The following is a 25394-nucleotide window of genomic DNA, read 5'->3' as shown; positions in this document are numbered from 1 at the left end:
TTGTTGTGGCTGGAAGGGAGTTTTCCTCTCCACCATCGCTGCATGCTTGCTTAGTATGAGGATTGCTGAAAAGACTCTGACACTAGTCAGTGACTCGATGCAACCTGCTGGTTCCTTATATAGGAAACTTTTTACTGACTGGCTTAATGACCTGAACTCTACATTGTTTACTTTGTGAAGTGCCTTGAGATGACTTGTGAGCTTTGGCAGTATATAAATAAAGTTAATTAAATGATTTTATTATTGCTGACCTTCAAAACTAATCTCTGTTTCTCTGGACAGAGGCCGTTCATCCAACAGCTATCTACCACAGGTGAGATAGCTTCTATTCACAGCCCGTTTGTACAGACGCAAAGTCTCTCCTATCTAGGACTGATCCGAGTAGATTTGAACGAATCAAATCACGCAGATCTTTGTTTGAAGCGACGCCCAGGTGGTTTTTTGGGAGGACGGGATCAGTGAGGAGTATTTCTTCCGGGTCGGGATGAGCGGAGATGCTGCTGTCTGTCTGCTCTGCACATCAGCAGCAGCCTGTCTCAGTCAGCGGCAGAGGCAGCAGCGCGTCCGCCCAGAGAGGCAGCTCAGAGACGGCTAGTGTGACCAGCAGCGCCTCTGCCGACAGCCACGTTCGCGGTCTCCTCTAACGGATGTATGCTCTGGTGACGCTTTCTGACTCTGGACCGACGGAGCCCGTCTCCTCATGACGCCTCGTTATCAACCCAGCTGGCTTTTGTAAGGGAACTGTTTTACGTCGCCCGCTCGGCGCGCGCCCCTCTCCGCACACCGTTAGCTCGCTAAGCTAACTAGCCCGCTAACTTAGCTGTGATACTTTGCACCCTATCAGCGTCAGTTTTCTGCCTCCTCGTTAGCCTGCGGTGTTTTGCGCCACACTGGCACGTCGAGGAGCCCCGTCACTCCAGGTAAGCCACCAGTAAACGTGAAAATCCGCCTCTCGCTGCTGTTTTTTTCGCCTGCCTGTTGAACCGCTGCTTTGCCTCTGGCCAGAGCGGATCTAACGGTACCTAGCAGCGGCAGCGAGGTCCTTGTTGACAGAAGCAGCCAAGCAACGGGGATGCGATGCGACTCAGCGTTTAACGCTCATTATCACTTCACCACCCAGCTAATGCTCACACTCGGGCTCGTTCTTGTGAACGCACGTTAAACGTTTCATGAAAGGTGACGTTTCGTTTTCTCCATAACTCAGCGGCGTTTCGTCCTTTTGGATGGAAAACCTGTCTAAACACGCGCAGATTTGCGCTGAATGGTTCACTGCCAGGTTAAGATTGCCACACTGGCAGCTTTTCACTGCGGTGAGTTTTCCTGAGGGTTTGTTTAAAGGAGTGAGTGACGGTTATCTACTGTCCCTGCTTTGCCTATGGACCCTTGTCCAAAGTTGAAGTCACGCGCCTTCCCAGGTGGTCATTTACTCCTTATTCTGTGGACATTTGAGCTTTTAGTGTTGTATCTCATCCAGGACAGATGAGCCGCAAACAGGAGTTTAACCTCCGGCTGATGGCTCCTCTGACTCTGGTGTTAGAGGCCAGATTATCCAGCTCAGTTTGACACAGACCGGGGAAACGGTGGCCAGAACACGACTTCTACTTCAACCTCAGATGTTAGACTCTAAAGACTTTAAAATCACATTTGAAGTATTTTAAGGATTTGCTGTGCTTGCATTGGTGTGGAAGGATTGATTACACCTAAGTGAGCATGCATCAACAGTGCTGTAATCATCCCGAGATAAGGCAATTGATCCACTATCAAACCAACAAAAGTCACAATTTCAAAGTCGAGGATAAATGACACGGCTGACAGAAAACAAGTGTATAGCTGTCTGTTCACGTGGCTTTCACACACAATCTGACCTTCATAATGGAGGAGAAGCCATCAGTAACGATAATGGATATCAAAGCTTCAAGCCATCCTCCTAGTGCTCAAACTACCACAGCCTAAATGCTTTGTTCATTTGTATGGAGCTGTTCGTTCGTTCATTCATTCATTTAATTTATAAGTTTTTCATTTAAAACAGTAGCTAGGTACCAGACCTTTCTGCCTCTTGACCACAAAATAAAAGTTAGTTAGTAGTTAGTTAGTTAGAACCATGTTTTGGGAAGTAACTAAACAATGGGGACACTTAAGATGTTCTGCTGCTTACAATGAAATGCCACTAATTATTACAACTGAACAATACAGTTATCAAGCAGCAAAGTTGCGTTAGCTTGTAGCTTTAGCGTTTTCTGCTAACACCATCCAATCTTCACGAGGAATCACTTTCAAAACGTTCCCAGTCTGGATGTCCTGATATGCCTCATTTTTCTGTGGTTTTATTCCAAGAAAACGAGAATAATCCAGAAAACTGCGGGAGGAGTCTAGCCCCTGTTCATCATTAGAAATGCACCGTGCTTTGGAGGAAGGTGGAGCGCTGTCTGGTCTCTGATGTAGAAAACTTCTGACCATGTGACCATAATCAGTTTACAGAACAGCGATAATTACTGATAGTGAACAAAGGTTTCAGTCCAGACAATCACATTTTTATGTTTACTGAAAAGTGTATTCAAGCTCCACCTCTATGGTTGAAGACCAGTAAAGTGAATTCAAGGTTACCTAGGCAGGGGGGCTGCCAGAGATTTTGGGCCCCATGAAAAAATATCAAGTTGGGCCCCCTGGGGGCTCATCCATAGCTGGAGCTGGGGTTCCACCCTCCCAGATTCGAAGGGAGAAAAAAAAACTTTATATTAGTGTTTCAGTTTTGCTTAATTATGTAGGTCTACATGCATTCTTACTTACTTACATCTCATTTTCACCAGCTGTCTCTCATTAAACAGTGAATTTCCTTCAGCAGAATTAGCAATATCACTGCTGAAAAAGCAGGAAATGCACATGCTGAAAGGTGTTAATCTCCTTTTCCCTATTACTCCCTTAAAATGTGTTTATTTATTCTAAAAATTTTATTTGATGATAAAATTCAAATTTGGATATCTAATTAAATTTCCATGTTGTGTCAAAGCTTTACATAACTACATTTTCAGCTGTCTTTCCTCTTGAAATCAAGTATTTCTGTAGTCAAAATAAAGTAGGGACCTCTGAATGAATATACATTTCATAAAGACTAAAAGATTGTTTGTTTAATGTCTTAAATGAGAAAAAATACAGCAAAGTAATGTACTTGTGATTTTTAAACTTAATTTTTTTTATTCAACTTTGAAACTTTTTTGGGCCCCTGACAGCTGTGGGCCCTTACAATCGTCCTAATCTTTCACCGCTTTACGGCACTCCTGTACCTAGGCAACGACTATATCATGTTCTTAGGGCTAAATGGCAGTATTCATCCTTATTGTGTGTTTAGTGTTACCTGTGCATCGATGTTGTGTTGTACCACCTTCATGTCAGGGAACAGGACTGATCTAGAAACTGAATATCTGTGTAGCACCGCTCAAGGATCAGTAATGTGAACGTTTACGATTGTTCTGTTAAGTATCTACAGCACAATGTCAGAGTTTACTGTTCAGGTTGTCTGCTTTGGTCGTACTTTAATTACAGTCTTGCCTCAGAGCGGTAAACTGAATTCAGCCTCATGACTGTCAAGCACCAAAAGGAAATGAATCATGTTCCTTTATTCAAGGCCATCGAGTCTCTACGTGTGTTTCCTGTCTGGTGTGTGTGTGTGTGCTACAGCAGATGTGTCGCTCTGGTTTCATGTCCAGATGTGTGATGATTGATTTGAGACGGTTTTTCCTCTTTACTTGTGACTGATGTAAACTAGCAAAAGTCCGACCTGTACAGAAATAAAAGTCTGTGTCTGTGAACATGCCGCCGTGGTTTTAGTCATTGGTTGTTGGACATTTTGGACGTTGGAAGCAAAGGAGTTAAAGCTGTAAAAAGGAAAATGTCCACTCTGTTTTTGTACGTATTTAGTGTTTGTCATTGAAGGTAGCTGTGGTCCATTTATTGGTCTGGAACAATAGTCCTATTCTGGCCCGTGTCTCCGGAGGGAGGCTACAGCACTCTGCGTTCTCGGCTCACTCTTGTGTGCCAGCAAGACTCGGTTTAGGATTCAGTTTCCACAGCCACCTGGAGCTCCGAGCACAGGAATGTCATTGTTCTTCCTCCCAGACTATGTCCAGATTAGACACTCGTGCAAACACGTACATGCACGTCAACAGAAATGTTGACTTTGCTAATAAGTACTTCATTTATTTAAAAACATGTCTGTGTCGTCCCAGCACTGCAGGACTGAGATCAAGAGCTGCCAACTGATGAAATGTGTTCGCTGTGCCTCTTTTTGATGCTCCAGTCGGTTTCACAGCCTCCACGTGTCAAAATCATTGTTGATTAAACAGAAGGAGAGATCTCTACCCACTCATGTGGCCTTACCAAGCAAAACGTACCGGGAGAAAATCTGTGTCCGCATCTGAATGTGACATTTACAGCTCTGCCAACGCCAAGCTGGAGCTGATAAACCATTGCTGCTACTGCAGAGTCATTTGACGCGAGGCCAAGTGCTGCCTGTATCCTTCCCTATTTCACCGTCAGTTTTATTTAAGTACTTTTGAAGCAACAGAAGGTCAACAGAGAAGTGAAGTTAAGCAAAAGCTGAAACAGAAATTCAAACAAAATTCCAAAACATAAATAAAAATACAACAATGTCCCAAAAGAAAATATTAAAGACATCATTATTTGGCTTAAAAACAGTACTTTGTCTTTACTGGATGGTGTTTTTATGATTTTTTCTTGAGTTTCACATGCGTGCTGAATGCAGAAATAAATGTCTTCAACCCCATTAGCCACAGAAATGGAGAACAATGGTTGGGTCAAAAAAAAGCCTGTCTTGTCCATGTCACAGGGAAAATTAACATGCATGGCCCCGCCCACTTTGCCTCAAAACTGCTGAAGGCTTTTATGGTGTTTACGACCAGGAGAGAGCAGAGCGCATCTCTGGTAGTAGAGGCTAACTGTTAGCAACTCCACAAGATGGCGGAGCACATTCGGGGTTGTGTTATATGTGGAGATAAAAAAATCAACATTGGATTTTTTTTTACTCGAGAAAAAAGTGGATGGAAGCAGTGGAAGAATCGTGCTGCTGTTACCCAATCAGAGGTGACACATTTTCATATCATGAATATTAATTAGAAAGACTCCTAATCCTGTTTTCTGTTGCCCTCTCCCCTGACAAATAGGGCTGCAACAAACGATTATTTGGATAATCGATTAATCGGATGGGGTCTCGACACGATTAATCGATTAATCGGATTACATGGGGAAATTTTTAAAAACTGCTAGGGAAACGTTATTTCTCTCCTTCCTTCACTTTATTAAACACAACATTATTAGAAAACAGTTCAATAGCAGAAAAACAACATGCCATCACCTAAATTGTCTTATAAGGTGTATAGACAGAGACCCTAAGCTACATCTATCTGTGACCTAAAATGCTTGGTCCAAGTTAAACAGCTTAAGGGCAATTCTCATCTGTTTTGTTTGATCTCATCTGTTGACATTTATTTTAAATGTAATTAAACATTGGCTGTGAATTAATCAAAATTGATCACTATTTCCAAAAATGACTGAAAAAATACCAAATAAAACAAAAGTAAATGAATGCCATCCTCCTTGCGATGATGCCCTGGGCAACTGCCATAAAGTCACATCAAGAAATGCTGCTGATCATTCCAATGATCCCAAATAGACTCACATTAGGCCACATGAAAGCAACTGAACCCAAAAATATATTAACCAGTATATAACTGCACTCTCACACAACACGCCTGCAGCAACAGTTAGGACTCCTCCCTCCCTTTTAAAAGCGTTTTTGCTTCTGAGGACATTGTGGTTGTAAAACCACATGCTAGTAGTCTGGCCCCGGTGTGATCAACCAGTTTCTGCGGGAATGTGACGGCGGAACCAGGGCCAGATTAACACTTTGTTGTACCCTGGGCAACAATATTCAAGGGCTCCATCATCACGACCCAAGGATCACCATAATGTGGTCACATACAGAATATTTTACTGTAATATGCAGTAAATATACTCAATACTTGAATGCCTGACAACACGTAACCCGCCCAGAGTAACCTTTGACCCACCTCGTGTGGACTGACCAATGAGGAGAGGGTCTTAACTTGAGGCCCTCTCTTCATTGGTCAGTCTGCATGAGACTGACTCTCAACTGACGTTCAGTCGTAGGCAGCGAAGCGTCTCTGTGCAGTGCAAAAGCCCGGGTGGACAGTTTGTTTAATACAGGGTGATCATATTTCCATTTCCAAACAAGAGGACAGGGGATATGTGCCTATGACGTCACACTATGGCAACGCCACACAAACCATGTTGGGACCCATTTTTTGTAAGAACTAAATTAATATCAGATTCTGCCAATTAAAGGGCTCTAAAACAATTCATATGTAAATATTTTGCATATTTAATGCAAAATCTAATTTTTCTGCTTTAGTGCTGCAACAAGGTTTTATTCATAATAAATTATTATACCTTTTGTTTTACTACAGCATCGGTAAGCTTCCTGTGCACAGATTATTAAGGATGCTTGTTTCAGCTGTGAGATTAGACGATGGGATCAATGATAAAATAAGTTGTCACACACTCCATGGAAACTTTCAGAGAATCCACAAATAGTGGCTTTCAATGGTTTTGTTACTTTTTGCAAGTTTATAAAAGAAGCAGATGAGACAGCATGTCTGATAATTTAGTTTTTCATCTGATAATATTAGAACATGTCAGTAATGTCTGAGGGGCTTTTATAAACACCATGTAACTAACACTACTGGAGAGGGCATGAATTACACAGAGGCTTCTGGGGAGCCCAGTTGGGGGGGGGGGGGGGGGGGGGAAGGCATTTTGCCTTGGCCCCCCAAAATGTCTTGAAACGGCCCTGGGTGTGTGACTGAGTGTTGAAGGTGATCTGAATTGTATCAGATGTATAAATATTACATGTGTATAACTTATTGTTTTTTACTGGTAAAAACGTGTCGTGGAGATAAATCTACCTACATTTTACTTTTCAACACTTTGTTTTGTTTTCTTGTTTTTATTGAACTATTTTCCTGTCCTGTCTGTCTCTCATCTTCCTGCATCTCCTCATAATTCTCCAGAAAATCTGTTGCCTGGATTCTTACCTTTTCACCTCATCAGTTACTTTTGAGCAGATCAAAGGGATCTCCTGACCAAAAAGCGCAGAGCGCGTTTTCGATGCTGCGTGGGGTGAAATCACCACAGCACAGGCGATGAGCTCCGCGCGCTTCAGGCACAAGACAGAAAATAGAGAACATGTGCGGACATGAACGATCGTGTGCTAATTATAGTTTTTTGGTTGCGCCACTTTGAGAATGGACCGTGCACTGGAAGCAGCTGCCTGGATCGCTGCGCAACAATGCGGAACCGGTTTGCAGCAGCGCAAGTCTGCCGGCTCTCCCTCGCACTGATCTGCCGGTACCGGCTCTCCCTCGCGCTGATCTGCGGCTCTCCCTCGCGCTGGGCTCTCCCTCGCGCTGATCTGCCGGTACCGGCTCTCCCTCGCGCTGATCTGCGGCTCTCCCTCGCGCTGGGCTCTCCCTCGCGCTGATCTGCCAGCTGTCCCTCGCGCTGATCTGACTTGCTCTGGTCTGCGTGCAACGGCGGGCGGGAAGGGGGGGGGGGGCGCTTTTGGAAGAGTTGTGCGACACAACGAATCGATGACGCAATTCGTTGCCAACGCTTTTAGTAATCGATTTTCATCGAATTTATCGATTCGTTGTTGCAGCCCTACTGACAAACCTCCACCCCAGAAACGAGCATTCATTCTTACTAGAGACCACAGACTATTTACACTAACCAGTGAGTGAGAGCTTTAAGGTGTTTTAATAATGATAGACATATTTTTAAACTCTCAGACCCATCAACTTTTAAAATAATTAGTTTTGTTTGAAAACTACACTTTAAAACACACACTCTTTGGAAATGTCCACACACTACAGGTTAAAAGTTCAGATTTGTTCACTTAAAGTGACAGGGTGTATTTTTCCTGTTGATGGGGGGCAGTAGATACCTAAATTGTTGCAAGCTAGCAGTATTTTTGTGTTGGAGTAAGACTTCACCAACGATGCCCATTAGGGTCAAAAAGCCCTGTGGACTGCAAACTTCAGCTAATGAACGGGTACATCAGACTCCCTTTCATCACTGGCAGCAAGTGAAGAGGTAAATGTGTAAAACAACAACACTTAAGAATGGTGAAAGTTTTGTAACCGTTTGTTACAAATCGGTAAATGCATTTTGTCCTCATGGGCTCCCGTAGAAGGAAACATGGCGTCTAATATGGTGTCGCCCAGAGACTTAGGCATTCTCCCATGTATTTTAGACCTGATTTTTATGGTTATATGTTACGAAGCCGCCAATATTTTTCAACAACTGGGCATCATTTCATTCGTTTTCAGCAACATTTTGATTGATGTTTCCAGAAATTAATGGTTAAAAACTACACCTTGTCTCTTTAAGCATGTAGAGACAAGTACACACACACTTAAGCAGGAGGAAGTCTCACTCTTTCTGCCACCCAGACTTGTTGTCTTACATCTTTCATCTTTTCAGACCATCTAGGCAACACTTTTTGAAAGCAGCCACTCTGTGAAGAATATAGTCATTTCTGACATCACTGTAATGATGCATGCACAGGACGAGCTCCAAATCTGTGTGCAGCCAATCGTATCCGATAGAAGCCGAACCAGACAAGAGTGCAGTTACTTCTGTGAGCCGACAAGCGTGTGAACGTGAGTACGGTCGAATGACACCGCGCTCACGGGCTTCAGTACCTCGTCAATAGAGACATAACTGTAAATGCACGAGGTTAGCTGAAAAGTACAACGGATGTAGATGAGTTACCCTCAGCTACACAGGTTTAGGATTATTGATCAGTAAACAAAATGCAAAACAATATAATTTCACGTTATCCAGAACCACCAGAACTGTATTGTATTCACACATTTTGTTCCTGCCCTGAAAGGCAAATGAATATGTGTTACGTCACATTTTAGTAGATCAAAACCAAGATGCTGTGATGTTTTAACACTCGTGAATCCAATTTATCTTCTCTTTTTCTTACAAAAGCTTTGATGTCTTGTTTGCTAAGATGCTTACCCTGCTTGTGGTATTATACCAGTTACTCTACCTGGGTAAGCCTGCCAAGATTAAGCGTAGAGCTTCCAGAAGGTCACTCTGGGTGTTTGTTGGTAGATCAGCCGGATCAGATAGTGGAGACTTAGTGGATCTTCAGGGTGAGAAAATGAAAGAAAGCAGTTTTCCTGTGTGAAACGGTGTGAAACCTCGACTACTCCAGAAGAAAAGCATGCTGGTTGAATACAGCAGAGAGAAGTAACTGACCAATGTGTAGTTTTACATTCATAAATACACTTTTTCCATTTGCCACACGGTGTTTGAACCTTTAAATCTGGTACTTCTCTTTCTAAACTCTCTTATTGTCATTTATGTTGTCAGAGGGAGTTTATAATTCAGCAGTAGCTCAACAGGTTGAGCGGGTTGTCCAGCAATCGGAAGGTTGCAGGTTCGATCCCGGCTCCGGCCAGAGAATTCTGCCGTTGTGTCCTTGGGCAAGACACTTAACCCACCTTGCCTGCTGGTGGTGGTTGGAGGGACCGGTGGCGCCTGTGCTCGGCAGCCTCGCCTCTGTCAGTGCGCCCCAGGGCAGCTGTGGCTACATCGTAGCTCATCCCCACCAGTGTGTGAACGTGTGTGTGTGTGAACGTGTGTGTGAATGGATGAATGATACACTGTAGTGTAAAGCGCTTTGGAGTCCTTACTCTGAGAGGCGCTATACAAGTGCGGGTCATTTATCATTTAATTCTGCATTTGGAAGCAGTTTGAGTCCCGTTTTTATAAAAGGTTATTATTAATAATACAGAACATATGTTTCACCGCTGCGTTACTGGATAGGTCACCACGTCTGCTGCCTTGTTCTGAGCCGAGTGTTATAAGAATGAATTGGAATATATATTTTTAAGAACTATATGAATAATGTAATAGACGTTGTTTTGCATTGTGCTAAAGCCAAACCTACTGATAGCTGTAAACTGTCACACTGGTTTTTCTTTTGACCGTTTTAAAGCAAAAAATTGGCTTTTCGCCGTTCTTTTGGCAGACATTAATACAGTGACTTGACACCTGCATTCACAGTAAGCACCACAATGAATGTGCTGCTGAAGTTCTGATGAAGTCGTGCAGAACTGACGGTGCTGGTTTTTAGAATATTATGGGACGAACTGTTGTGAGAGGAGATGTAAAGTTGTTTAAAGATGACAGCAACTTTGTTCTTGGCTGTCCTCGAACAGCTGCTCACCAGTCCTGCAGGATACGTAAGCACTATTTTGTTAAGCTGAGGCTGTTCGGGAAGCAATGTACAGCAGAAAAGAAAACGATTTACAACTTTTACTCAGAAACACTAAAATCGCCCCAAATCACTTTCTTCTACTGGATTGTTCCTGTTTCAGTGTGTGTGTGTGTGTGTGCGTGTGCGTGTGTGCGTGTGCGTGTGTGTGTGTCTTGCTCTAGAGAGGGTCACATTAAGGATAGAATTGCATGGAAGTGGGTCAGCCAGTGCCACCAGGGAGTCCTGTCAGCTCTGACTGGACCCAGCCAAAGGCCAACACAAACACAGAAAACATGGCTGCATTCATGAACGAGCGCATGTGTTCACTACATGTGTGTCCCGTGTATTCCCGGGGGGTGTTAATTGATGATGCACAGATCACATTTTTCAAGCAGCGGTAGGTGTGTGACCTTTGCTTTCTGTAATTCTGTGACCTAACATGATGCTACCTCGTTGCCGTACTTTGACTCCTCATAAAAAGCTTCGGTGGAAGAAACGTCGCCGTCAGGGCAAGAAGAGCAGCAAAGCGAAGCTGTAGCTGAGCGTGCTTTAACCACATTTACAGCCACCACAGATGATTCAAAGCCTGTCACACTCCATGTGTCTCAGCTGGATGGACATCATGTTTCTGCAGGCTCAACGATAAGGAAATAGGATTTAGCTCCGTATTCAGCAGATCTTTGTTCCAACTCCTGGCTGCAGTCTCTTGTTTTCTTCATTGGTTCTTCTCTGAGGAGGACTTAATGGGCTATTTCTGTTCCTCGCCTGGAAGCTTGTGTCCTTCCTTGTGTTTGAATAGAAAAGGCATCATTAGAAGGTAAAAAATGCAGAAAGAGCTTGATATTGGATTGTCACAGCAAGGATCCTTCATGCCTTCTAGCAGGTGTAAGAGGAGTCTGCAGCTCCAAACCAAGTGGCGGAGTTAGAGGATTATGTTAGAGGTGGTGTGTGTGTGCGCGTGTGTTTCTCACAAAGACGTTTAAATTATTTAGAAAGATTTGTATCCAGATCTATATTCAATGTTTAAACCCTGCTGTTTGGCAAGCATTAGGTGTGTTTGCAGTAGTCGTGAACTTGCAGCTAACCTAGAAGTTTCTGTTTGTTCAGTGGAGTTATTACTTTTCTCAGGCCGCTGGGTCCACTTTGCAGGTCTCATCATTATTGTGTTCTGTTGGATTGCAAAGTTTACTCAAATAATTGATTAAAAGGTCCACAATAATTGATCTAGCAGCAACAGTTGGTGAGATAAGTAATTCAGGGGTATCATCTTGGGATTTACTCTCTCGGCTCCCGTTTGTCGCATTAGCAAACAGCAGCCAGCTGTTCTGGTGCTGAGAGCCAACGCCGTGCCGTGCACAACTTAGTAGTCTTCAATAGGAAACACTGAAGAGGAAAAAGAAGAGACAGTTCATCATTCATGAATGTTAAATGATTATAATGTTTAGTCTTTGCTAAGTTTGCCAGCATTACCAAACTCAGTTTCTGGTAGACACAAATCTGAAGTGATCCCAGCCCGGTAGCTTTGAGTTACGTGGTCTTCAGTGTGGCTCCAACTAGGACCTTCTCTGTGAACATGTTCAGCTCAGGTGTCTCCGTGTGTTGCATCTGTTTCTGTCTGAGACACTACCAAACAGGAGGGAAAACCCCTTCCACGCCGCCTGTCGTCAGGAAACGGAAACTGTCCACATCGAGCTGACTGGTGAAGAAACATCTGCATGAAGCACCCGTCTGTGTTCATGTGGGCGTGGAGAAGCACGAGACTGTTAGAAGGTTGTAGGAGAGAACGAATCGTGCCACGATGATCCAGATTATTAGACTTCTCCAAATGTGTTTATGCTTAAGGTATAATCCTACTAATGTAATAGCAATAGCTTTATATAAAGCAATAAGTGAACGTTTAATTATTAAAACACCTTCAACTAAAAATTGCATTAAAGGTTCTAGGGATGCACGTTTCCCAAAATGTCTACTCGGCTATTGACACGCCTGTCAGCGTTTAAGTTTTCATTAAGCTGTACGCTTTATTAAGGCCGTTTTAGGACTTCAGGATCAGCAGAGGAAACATCAGAATAGTAAAAGACGCTTGAACTCCTGTAAAAAGCAGCTTGTTTTATTTTAAGTGTCTCCCATTCAGTCTCAGCATAGAAACTCCCTGCTGCAGATGTCCACATCCAGCTTAGATGACAGTGGCTGAAATGCTGTTTGGACTGGAGTGATGCTACAACCACAGAGACTCATATCCACACACAAACACCACATAACTACAATATAACCGATGTTCAGAAAGTGAGTAGCTTGGAGACTTGTGCATCTTCATCCAAGGTGTGACTGGATTTAAGATTTGGATCCATTAGAGCCTGCTACAGTTATTTGGTATAGCTAAATAGGAGATGGTTGGTGGTAGCGGTACTAAAGGACGCTCCCAGCTGAACATCTCTGCACTTTGTCTTTGTCATAGCGAGCTATCCGTCTAGCTAACCCTGATAAAGTTGCAGTTCGCTCGCATACACGCAGCCATCCATCTCCAGCTCTTATCTGCTGCTGCTCTGAGTGTCTGTGTGCTTGTCTCTCTGAGGACTCTTTGAGTAGAGTTGTTCTGGCTCGGTCACACGGATAGCCCGTATCAACAGTTAGTCCCTAGCTGATGGACTGCAGAACAACACAGCCCTTGTTTTTCTCCGTAAGTGTGGGTGTGTATGCTAACCCTTCAGAAACTGCAATTCTACTAGGTTACAAATGTCCGTCTGCGCTCATGTGACTCCTAAAAGTGTGTGTGTGTGTGTTAGTTATATGTGCTGCAGTGTAATCTGCTGGGGATTTGGGTCAGTGTGGCCAGACCAGAGAGCAGGAGACTGTTGCTGCTGTGTTTCTCAGGAATCACACGCTTCAGTGTTTTTGCTTTAGCTCTACATTGTGTACTGTGTGGCGTTCAAGTCCTCACGCTGTGACTTTTTCAGTCGTGGGTATTCTTTTCACTTCCTGGTCATTTTCAGCTGAAGGAACCAGGGCCGAAGTAGAGAACTGCATGGGAGATAAATTTTCATCCCATAAACTCGACCCAGGTTGAGCCGACTCACCAAGCGTGGATCTCATTTTAAATTTTTCCCATTTTTACTTTAGTGTGTCATCTGAAACAAAATGCTTTGGTCAGTCGTTATTTTATTTTGTCTTTCATGAACGGAGCTAAAGGAGAAGAGTCTTCAGAGACCTAATCAGATCTGTGGGACTTCTCTTTTCTAAGACTAGATTTTCTATCGAGGCTAAATTTAAGAGGATGAGCCCATCAGTCATGCTGGGAGCTCACAGAGGATTTTACCTGAAGTCTTTTTAAGTTCAGGTGATTGCTGAACACTTAGAATACACGATGAACGCTCATTGGAGTTTATGTAGTGTAACAAGGGCTGTGTGGTGACATGGGCCATTGTTCCCATGATGGAGCTGCTTAAATGAAATATTGATACCAGCAGGCCGGCTCGATGTGTGTGTGTGTGTGTGTGTGTGTGTGTGTGTGTGTGTGTGTGTGTGTGTGTGTTTAGATGCTTTCTAGTTATCGAGCGGGCTTTTTGCCACAACCAAACGGCTATCGAGTGTCACTATTTAGACGTATGGTCTCCTAGATCAAACCAATCGAACTGATGCAATATTTGTTTCCCGTTGTGTTTTAATGTTTGCAAGTAAAAAAAGAAACTACAGGCTCAATAGTGCTAATTTAGCTTCGACTGAATGACATAGTGACAGATCACATGATCCCTCAAACGGCCAATAGCAGGTAACTGCTAATAGTGGATGTCTTACTTGTAGGGGCCGTGTCGAATGACTCTGTTCAAACATGCTGTGGTTTTCTCTCTAAACATCAAAATGTTAGCATGATAGGATAAGAAAGTGTTGACTATTACCCCGTAGACCTCCAGCTGTGTTGCTCAAGCGGTTGCATTGCATATTGCAAAGGTAATAAAGGATTTCGCCTAAGCAATAGAAAACAGGCAGTTGAGTTTACAACACAGACCAACGTGTGCTAACACCTCTAACTGTTGCTCTCTAGCTGGAAGCATCTCATATCAACAGATTTAATCTAGAAGGATTAAAGCTACAATTCTGAAAAAGCTAATTAGCTTAAAACATTTTTATACCTCTTAACAACATTTGAATATAGTTCAGACTGAAACCAACCATCGGACCTTCCGGTCTCACAGACCCGCCGCATCTCCCCAGGTCCTCCACTCATCACACACTCACGTATTCAGCACCAGAACACCACCGGAGTGAGAGGATCTCGGCTCAGTAACACCAGAGAAGGAGAAACAGGAGAAACTGCTACCGCTTCAGCTTTAGGACAAACTACCAGAGTCCCAAAGAGAAAAACATCATCTGAAGTCACGGTTAACACTACGTGCTAACCATCGACATATAAATATTGGACAATGGGTTTCCATAGACACCAATACGTTTTTGTGCTAAAATGGGAGGTGGCCACCACCGCCATTTTGACCGTGTCACAGGTTCCGTCAAGCCCAGACAATTCCATAAAAGGGAAGAGAGGTGGAGATGAGGGAGGGGCTGTAAGGCTGGGATCAACTGACGACACCCGGTCGAACTAGCTACAAGCTAACCTGAAGCTAACCCAAAGCTAACGCGGAGGTGGGAGCTAAGCTAACGGAGGTAGCAACCTAGCTACAACCGGAGTTAACTGTGCACAACACCAGAGCTTCTGAGTCAGAGATACGCCGGGCTGACCGCTGGGTAAAACCGGGTGGAAAACATCGGTCTCCCGAGAGCTCCACAAGCCGATAGTGGGAACCCAGCTCCACCAACATGTTATATTTCAACCCATTTTCTAAAGTGCAGCATTATGTTAAATGCACTGGGTTTTACCCTATTACATTTAAATGTCATGGTTAAACAGTACATGTTAAAATCTAAGCTCAGCTCGGCAGTGACCTAAAATACATAAATATAATTTTACTTACCGAAAAGAATGAAGTGGAGACTCCTTGGACGCTCTATTAGCGCAATTAATGCCACAGCAAGTCATTTTGTCCTACAATTGCACAAATAATATCCAAACAAGAACACACAAACACAGAGACGCAAAATCCCGGAGCAGTTTCCAGGCCAGACCGAGGCTCTACTGAGGCCTTTCCCCGGAGCTAGCTCTGTGGTCACGTGGGTCTGATGCTCATTAATTATACAGAATTTTAGGCTTTTAATACACTTAAACAGAAGAGTGAGAAAAACATTCACCCCCTCAGAGTTGTCATGAGTGTAAACTAGATCATTTAAACCTAAAACATGTTCTGGTACCAGGCTGTAAACATGTTTATTTCTGCTGTGAAATTGGTATTTTTAACATGGGAGTCAATGAGGATTTGCTCGCTTCTGACACCAGCCCCTAGTGGATGAGGGGGGAACTGCAATTGTTGGTACTTCCGCGTTGGACTCAATTTTTCACCCGCATTGTGGGGGCTTGGTGCTAACAAGTTATGTCTATGTGGGGCTGGTGATTGTAATCAGAATCAGTCAGTATTATTTTGTGATCAGCTGATCTGAAACTGTGCACCACTGTAGCAAAAGCCTGACATTTCCTCCAGTCTGTCAACTTGCCAACGCCAAGTTCACGCTAGCAAGGTCTGAGGTTTTTCCTTCCAGAGTCAACATTCTCCACAGTTACCGGAAACGGAGAAACATTACATGGAAATCTGCTATGATCAGTTCAAACCCAGAATCGGTGCGTTTCTGGTGTACACGGTTCAGTTCAGGAGTGTTAGACCCACACTACTCGTGAAAAGGAAGATGGCACACTAAACACTGTTGCTAGGAATTCTGTCCTGGAATGGGAATAACGTTGCAGGAAGCTTTAGAGCACACAGCTGGAGGGAGGCGAGCTCCTAAGCCTGATCTTTTTAACACAACTGCTGACCAAAACAGAGCAAACACAAATCCCAAGTCTCCAGATGTCGGAGCGAGTCACGGACAGAGACGGGAACGTTAGGCTAAATCTGGCGTGTGTGTGTGTGTGTGTGTGTGTGGTGCTTGTTAACTGTGGCCTGCTGCTCTGTTTCCTGTGCTCTCTGTAAACAGGAAGTAGATCTCCATCTTTCTGTTGGTTATTCGGTCCTTTCATCTGATCTTTCTGTTCCCTGTCCTCCTTTGCCTTTCCTGTCTGCCTTTACTGTAGTACATACAGTAAATGTACCGACAACAACTCTGCTTCCAGCCAGTGGCATCGTTGTAGAAGGTGTAGAAGAAGACAATCCAATCCAAGATGTCCGATTAATCCAAGAAAAAAGTGGGTTTTGTTTGGTTTCCGTTTTCCTAAAAACAAAACTAAATGGGAAAGATGCTGTTTTTATTTATTTGGTTTAAAGAACATGAATTAGATGTATTCTGTCTGAAGAGTGGAAGTAAATGAGCATTTGCTCCTGACTGTAGTTATTTTAGCCATAAATGAAGATCAAAGAAGAAAAGGAACATCAGAACACATCCACAGAAGGAGTTTCCTGTGTGCCAGGTTAGACTGGAAACAGCTGGTGGGTCTCATCGTGTCAGCTCAGAGTGTGATCCATAAAAGCCGTTTCCATCAGTCGCCCTTCAGGGCCAACACAAACCACCTGAAGCCAGCTATTCTAGCATGTCCCAGGAGGTTTTCGTGTTCTTAAATCACATCTCCTTCAGACGGGAATGAAACCCGAATCCCGCTGCTTCATACATGTTTGCTACCAGCACTATTCCTGGCATTCCTGTTCTTTTACCCTCGGCTTCCCCTGGAAATCTGTCAGAAATGGGGAGCTGTGATTCCAGTTCCCTGAGACAGCGTTGTCCTCTTTTGTTGTCTTTCCTTCTAGTGCCTGTTTTGCATGGATGTGTGTGTGCGCGTGTTCCTTGGGTGTGTGTGTGTGTGTGTGTGTATGTGTGTGCATGCGTGCGCGCGTGTGTGTGTTCCGTGCGTGAGTGTGTGTGCATGCATGCACGTGTGTGTGCGCATGTGTGTGCTTGTGTGTGTGTGCGTGTGTGTGTGTGCATGTGCACATGTGTGGGCAGGCGTGTGTCTGCGTGCGTGCACATGTGTGTGTGCGTGTGTGTGTGCGCGTGTGTGCGTGCGTTTGTTTGTGTGTGTGTGTATGTGCATGTGTGTGTATGTGAATGTGTGTGCGTGTGTGTTTGTGTTTGTGTGTGTGTTTGTATGTGCGTGTGTTTGTTTGTGTGTGTATGTGCGTGTGTGTGTTTGTATGTGCGTGTGTTTGTTTGTGTGTGTATGTGCGTGTGTGTGTTTGTATGTGCGTGTGTTTGTTTGTGTGTGTATGTGCGTGTGTGTTTGTGTGTGTATGTGCGTGTGTGTTTGTGTGTGTATGTGCGTGTGTGTTTGTGTGTGTATGTGCGTGTGTGTTTGTGTGTGTATGTGCGTGCGTGTGTGTGTGTTTGTGTGTGTATGTGCGTGCGTGTGTGTGTGTGTGTGTTTGTATGTGCGTGTGTGTTTGTGTGTGTGTTTGTATGTGCGTGTGTTTGTTTGTGTGTGTATGTGCGTGTGTGTGTGTGTGTTTGTGTGTGTATGTGCGTGTGTGTTTGTGTGTGTATGTGCGTGCGTGCGTGTGTGTGTGTGTTTGTATGTGCGTGTGTTTGTGTGCGTGTGTGCGTGTGTGTGTTTGATTGTGCGTGTGTGTATGTGTGTGTGTGTATGTGCGTGTGTGTGTTTGTATGTGCGTGTGTGTATGTGTGTATGTGTGTGTATGTGCGTGTGTGTATGTGCGTGTGTGTATGTGTGTGTGTGTGTGAAGACATGAGGTGTTTGACGGAGCAAGAGGTTGAGACGATGACTGCCAAGAGGAGGAGGAGTAGAGCCAGTTGGCCCAGCGTTGGCACAGCTCTGTTTGTTGTTGTTTATGCCAAAGATGTCATCGTTGGACTCCCTCTGTTAAAACATAAGTTACACACGGTGTCGTGTAACACACACAGAAACTCTGGCTGGAGGCCAGACACACATGCTCACGCGAATGCAAACACTCGGTACTTATAGATGGTCTTTTCTCTCGTGAGAGTGGAACGGGTTGGTGTAATGCTTGGGCATGGCTGGTTGCCCTTTGGATGTTCACACTAGGCTTGGGGAAACGTGAACGGCTGATTTCACTGTTTATTAGCTTTAGCTCGAGCCACACTACGCTTTAAATTGTCCAGAACAAAAGTTATTTCAAAGTCGCTTAACCCCTTTCCTCGCTTCAAAGAGTTTGTAGGCCTTCGACTTTCTCACACGAGCATAAAGCTTCCTACAAGGTTTTCACGTGGAGAAAAGGGCCTTGTGATTGTGGTGTGGTCATTTGTCAACCAATGAGACCCTCCTCACCTCTGCGTGTGTTTGTCTGCCTCCATCGCTGGCACTTTTGGATTTATGACAGGAACTCAGTCGGCCCACGCCGACTGGAATGAGGCCTATGTAGGAGAAGGACCTAGACTTTCTATATTATTAACGGGGAGTGTAGGTGGGACAGAGGCAGGGGTAGAGTCAGATGTTTGTTGGCTTATTAGTCCACAGCTGGATGCTGCTGAAGGGATCTGAAGTAAAAAGGGAAGAATAAAAATGAAGGACTAATGTGGTATTATTACAGCGGCTGTTAGTCTTCCTGTTAGCAAATCAGGTTCTTGGTGTCAGAGGATTTGTTCAAATAACGACCGTCTTTACACAACTGGTCTTCTTTAGCATCCTAGCAAGGATTAAGTTTAGGATTATAACTAATTTATCTCGGTGATTATTTTCACCCTCACGTTGATGTTTTTCTAAATTCTGCTAAAATTCTTGTTTCATTTGTTCATAAAAATTTAGCAATAAAGCGCTGTTTGCATTAGCAGCAGTAGGTCACAGATGTTTCTCTTTATTACTGGAAATGTACACAAAACATCCTCATTAGCTAAGTAAAGAAAACCAACAAAAACACGTACAGATAGTTTTATCACTCCCATTTTAGAGCCTTTATATGTTTAATCTTTTAAACATGGACGTTTTTTGGGATTCATAGACATCGTTTTATTTGTGAGGAAAACAAAAGCTCTGATTTTGTGTCAGATGAAGTCGTTTTCTCGTTTTTCTCCAACTATTAATCATTTAACAGCCTTCCTGCTGTGAATAACCACTAATCATATATTAAAAATGAAGGTGACATCACACACCACACACTCTTTAGTATTTTTCTATTCTTGTGAACCCCTTTAGCGTTCCAAGGGACCAAACACACTACGCTCATGTGACCAGGAGTTTTTAGGGGTCAAAGGTCTTATAATAAATTTGCTGTGGTTTCTAGTATGTCTTCCATGTAGATGAACGGTAGCTCCTCTATTTTAAGGACATATTACATATCTGTCGGTGGCATTCTTATAGAAACGGGGTTACATTAACTTACCACTATTTTCAGCCTCCATTGTTTAAAGCTGGGGCAAAAATCAGCATGATCTCTACTGCATTTAAAGGTGTGGTTCACTGAAAAACATGTTTTAATGGATATTTCTGATTCTAACAGGCCACTCTGAGAGTTTCATGCAGGCTGAACATGAAGATAGTCTCCTACACCATCTCCTGCAGTAGCTTCTGATAGAAAACAGACGGTGAAACTCTAGGATAGAAAATCCTGACAGATCTACGTCACCCTGTCACTAACATTCATGGACTCACCCATCTGGACTCATGACGGGGAAGGCTGTTGTTGGTTTAGCATCCAGGAAACAGCAGAGAACATCTCAGCTAGTAGAAGCTAACTTTTAGCATGAGCTACCCCACCACACAGCTGAACTCCTCCAGTCACTCCTCCGCCGGGTGTTATTTGTGGAGATAAAACATCAACGTTGCAGAGCAACCAGAGTCAGTGGTAGAGTCGTGTTGTTGTTAGCCAATCAGAGGAGAGATGCCCACATATCAGGAAGATGGACTCCAGATCCTGCCGTCTGAAGCTCAGCTCTGATCCGGCTCACTTCTAGTTCCTGAAACAGGCACACATGGAGACCCCCCACCCCCCAAGTACGACTTACAAGGCGTTCATTCCTACTAGAGACCACTGCAGGTGTATTGATTAAAGGAGTGAACTACATCTTTAAAGGTTTAGGTTGCCACAGCCCCCACCCACCCATCTTTGCACCAGTCTGGTTTCTGCCCCTCCTGCCTGTTGTGTGTTTTGGTGACATGAAGCACTCGTTCAGCACGAGGCGGGTTAACGTCAGAATGAGGACAGGTCTGAAGTGCGGTGTTGTGTACGATTCTGTAGGTTTATTTTGTGACTCGTGGGAATCTGATGAGTATTTATAGAAGCTTTTTCTCATCCTCCTTCCAATTTGCAGACGGATTACATTCCACTCGATGTTCGTGACGGTTTCTGCAGAGAAACGGGAATAAAACAGACAAAATGTTTAAAGAAGGAGACAAAGCAGTGAGGAGGAGATTAGAAATGATGACTCACTGAGGAGGAAGCAGACAGACACCTTTGGTGGCCAGAATCCTTCATAAGCCGATGCATACCTGCACTGCAGCACGCTCTCGTCTCAGTCAATAATGCAGAAGTGTGTGGGCTGGCAGGCAGAGATGTATGCCATGGCTCTTGTAATACAAACGTAACACGCTCCGCCGTTTTCAGCCTGGTGGTTCGGAGTCTCCGTGGACCCGGACGTTGACTCGGCTTTAAACTAGGCCAGAGTCCAGACTGAAGGGCACACATAAGCCTCCAATCATTTTCACTCTCATCTCTGTGGGTTTTCAAAAATAGCAGATTAATCTGGTGAAGTGAGCAGTTCTGGGAACTCATCGTGTGTCCGTCCACAGTTCTGTCTCCCCGTGTCCCGTTTGTCGTCTGTCTGCATTCTTTTTATCCCGTTTCACAGCCGGTGTGTGTTTGATTTGATCTTTGAAGAGATGTGCAACGACTGGCGATGGTGATGAATATAAACAGAAGCTCTGCTAAGCGAGCGGGTCAGGGATGTGTAACCCCATAGAAACAACAAACAAGTCACTGGTGAGAAGGAAGATGTAATGGTGCTGTTTGCAGAGCTGGGGAGCTTGAGACCCGTAACTTGGTGTTAAGGTTTGGATGATATTGCTGCCGTCCGAGTGCCCACGCTCTCAAAGCTTCAGCAGCTTCTCACTAGAAAACTTTATATTAACAAAGAGGAATTAAAGACTTTATGTTTTGCTGCATCTTGACTTGAGCGGCCATCCTGTGTGGATGCTAAACGTTCCATCTTCTCTCTTTCTTTAAGGAGCATGTTTGAGTAACAAACCAAAGAGGAAGTGGGATCTCTGAGGCTCCGCCCCCTCTGCTGGTGGAGCACCCTGCACATCTGACCAGAGAACCTCGAGCTGCTTCAGCAGGTACAGCTGCCGTGTGGAGTCCTACCTGTAGAGCGTTTTCATGTATTATGTACTCATGAGCAAAAATAAGCTTTTTTATTATGACATCTTTATGATGTTGCTTAAGTTGCACAGGTGATGGCGTGTTTATGATTCTAAAGTATATAAACGATGTTTTCTGTATTTTTTTGACGATGAGTTATCGTGAAGCGGCGGTGGCGACGCACCCACGTAACGGCTACCTACACGGGTTATTTAGTGTAACGCTGTAATCCCTGCAGCACAGATATTTGTCTGAGATGTTTTAAATCAAAGAAACGGTGAAATGAGAAGGTTTGCGTCACAGATGAAATAGCACCGTATTGTTGCGGCTGTCAGATGTGGTGCCACCGTATCTCTTCTGTCAGCATCCAACAGCTCTCCGCTCTGTAATTTACATTTGATTTGTCTGCTGACTTTCCCTGCTGGTGCCTTTCATTACACCCCGGCTCATGACAGAGCCAAAGCAAACAAACTTATTAAAGAATATCCTCTAAAGGAGCACGATGCAGTCATCTGGCTAACTGATGTTTAGCATGGCGGTGTAAGTATAAAGATACAGAGAGTATTACCGTGTCACTTGTGTGAAACAACAGACTTTACCTCTAAACAGAACAGTCGGTTTGAAACCGAACCGCTCCCAAATAAATAAAACCTCATTTGGCGTCGTGTTCTTAAAGAACGCTGTCGGAACATTTCTGAAAACTGAAATTCGAGGGTATAAACTGAGACGGTAGTTGAAGAAGAAGCGTGGTTTTGCTAGAACCAAGAGGGTAGAGGACGCAGAAGATGGGCCTGGTCGTACCAGATGACTCACCGTGGCGACGCCTGAAGAGAAAGAAGGTTTTTGCTTGAATTAAACTAAAAAGATGCATATTTCACTCGTTTTATGGAACAGCGCTGAAGAAAGAAATATAAATATATTGCTTTTTAAATAAAAACACACATAATTTATTTTCAGCAGTGTTGCCGTGCTCTGATGTTATAATCTAGTAATGTATCGATGATTACGCTCGGTTATTAACATACGTGTGTGACGTTTATTCAGCACTTGGAAAAATGAGTGATGCTTCTGTTCTTTTAAACAGATTATGTGGTGATTGTGCATTAGTTTGATTACATCAGAATTATTAATGAACCTGTTTCGGTGGCATCTTCATAAGTTAGTTCATCTTTTACAGTGCTCGATGAGCAGCAGAACAAATGATTTCCCACAAACATTCCTTTAGGACTGGTCAGAAAAGAAATCTCTTTAACATTTAATACTCTGAGCGTGTTTCTCCCTTTATGTTTGGGTAAACATCTCCGAAGATGGTTACTGCGGTTGTGGCGAAAACACGAGTGATGTCAGAACCTCCTAAATCCTGTCTGGTTGAGCCGTAGGTGGAAGAAGTAGTGGTGGCTGTAAAGTAAAGCAGCTGTCATACAGATAACGTGCGTGTGTGTGTGTGTGTGTGTGTGTGTGTGTGTGTGTGTGTGTGTGTGTGTGTGTGCGTGTGTGTGTGTGTGTGTGTGTGTGTGTGTGTGTGTGTGTGTGTGTGTGTGTGTGTGTGTGTGTGTGTGTGTGTGTGTGTGTGTGTACTCATCTATACATCAGAGTAAGGACCACTGAGGACATTTTGCTGGTCCTCACTGTGGTACAACGCCACAGAGCCCTACCTTCCAGACTGTTGCACCCACACTTTGGAACGATCTTCCTTCGTCCTCACGTAGTTTTGACAGTCTGGTAAAAAAAAAACAGCTAAAGACCCTTTTATTTAAAGCTGCTTTTACTTAAATCTTTTATTTTCATATTTTTAACTCTAATTAGTAATAATGTTTCATTAGTTTTATGGTATTTCATTGTTAGTGTTAGAGGTTTGGTGTGAGTTAAGTTTTAGTTAAGGTCAGGAGTAGACTGGTTAGGGTTAGGCACAATCCAGTCACCAAAATGAATGGAAATCAATGACGGTCCTCACAACAAGTGTTAGACAAGAATGTGTGTGTGTGTGTGTGTGGACGTGTGCGTGCGTGCGTGCGTGCGTGTGTGTGTTTGCGCGCGTGTGTGTGTGTGTGTGTGTGTATACAGGCAGCTGTGTTCTCTGCAGTCATTAAGGGAACACCAGCTGTGACGGTAATGTGTATTGATTTGGGCCAAATATGCGTTAATGATTGGAGATTGAAGTGTGTAATTCCACTTTGCGTCTGAGCCAAGTTTTGCATCGGGAATCGATTTCAGCGCGGAGTTTTCTCTGCAGTTGGCAGTTTTCTCTATTTCACTGTTAACCCTTTTTACACCAACGTATTATTGGCATAGGCAGCTGTAGAATAATGCTTTATTGGGTCTTTGGACGATTTTTGTTTAAAGACTAATACGTTTTCTAATTTTTACTGCAACTCCTAATCGCGTTCGAGAACCAGAGTATTTCTACTTCGTCAACACAGGATAAGATCCTGGATGGTATTTGGTTTTCCAGGTTTGACTTGTTATGAAGATGTCCCCTTCAGAGATTACAACAATTCACATATTTTTGCATTTAATGTTTAAAGAGCTATATTGGTTCAGTTTATAGGTTTTATTCAAACGTGTCAGCATGTTAAATTTAAAGGTGCAACATGTAAGAATGACGTCTTGTGGTCAAATGTGGGTACTGCAGTGCACTGTTGTAAAGAAAAGGTTACTCTCACTCCCGGTCCGTGGGCCTCATTAATCAACTGTACGTACGCACAGATCTGTGTGTAGGAGCGAATTTATGCACATTTTATTCATCATTGTGTACCTGTGTGTGTGTGTGTGTGTGTGTGTGTGTGTGTGTGTGTGTGTGTGTGTGTGTGTGTGTGTGTGTGTGTGTGTGTGTGTGTGTGTGTGTCAATGTTCCTAAACATAAGAACACTTCAGACCATGTGTAGGAATGATAAATGACCCGCACTTGTATAGCGCCTCTCAGAGTAAGGACTCCAGGCACTTTACGCTACAGTGTACTCGCCTCTCAGTGCGCCCCAGGGCAGCTGTGGCTACATCGTAGCTCATCACCATCAGTGTGTGAATGGATGAATGATACACTGTAGTGTAAAGCTCTTTGGAGTCCTTACTCTGAGAGGTGCTATACAAGTGCAGGTCATCATCATCATCATTCACCCATTCACACACCCATTCACACCCTGGTGGTGATGAGCTACACTGTAGCCACAGCTGTCCTGGGGCGCACTAACAGAGGCGAGGCTGTCGAGCACAGGCGCCACCGGTCCCTCCGACCACCACCAGTGGGTTAGGGGGGTTAGGTGGCTTGCCCAAGGACACAACAGCAGAATTCTCAGTCCGGAGCCGGGATCGAACCTGCTCTGTCATCCACACATGTTCCTCATACACTAATTATTTTATCTAATAAATAAATATTCAGGTGGAAAAGCAGCTAGTTGGTGCTAAAACACTCAACGGGAATCTGACATTGTAGGATGGATTTCCTGTTTTTTGTAATCCACTCTTCCCATTTTTATTATGTTTTTAATCATTTTTATAAAACTAATATTATTTTTTATTTAATTTGATTACATTATATTTTTGTCCTTTTGAAACGCCTCGTGATTTTGCTGGAGATGCGCTAGCTTAAAGATCTATTATTATTATTATTATTATTATTAAGGATTTGTCAGAGCTGCTCTCTGGAGTAAACGTGTTTCCGTGAGCGTAGG

General features: G+C 43.8%; 1 protein-coding gene across 3 annotated transcripts in view; it reads left to right on the top strand.

Moving 5' to 3' along the window:
* Positions 1-300: 300 nt before the first annotated feature.
* The window catches only part of galnt1 (UDP-N-acetyl-alpha-D-galactosamine:polypeptide N-acetylgalactosaminyltransferase 1), a 49288-nt gene continuing 24194 nt past the window's right edge, over positions 301-25394 (top strand). The window contains exons 1-2 of one of the 3 annotated variants that reach the window (XM_015950637.3): positions 301-732; positions 21593-21704. The gene's annotated coding sequence lies outside the window, so the exon portion shown is untranslated. Of the gene's footprint in view, positions 921-10030; positions 11184-21592; positions 21705-25394 lie in introns of those variants that run through there. The other 2 variants (XM_015950636.3, XM_054741416.2) reach the window with 2 other exon arrangements.

The sequence above is a fragment of the Nothobranchius furzeri genome, chromosome 5 (genome assembly GCF_043380555.1).
Source record: "Nothobranchius furzeri strain GRZ-AD chromosome 5, NfurGRZ-RIMD1, whole genome shotgun sequence".
Taxonomy (NCBI): Eukaryota; Metazoa; Chordata; class Actinopteri; order Cyprinodontiformes; family Nothobranchiidae; genus Nothobranchius; species Nothobranchius furzeri.
The sequence above is the reverse complement of the archived record's forward strand: the minus strand, read 5'-3'. Positions and strand labels throughout refer to the sequence as shown.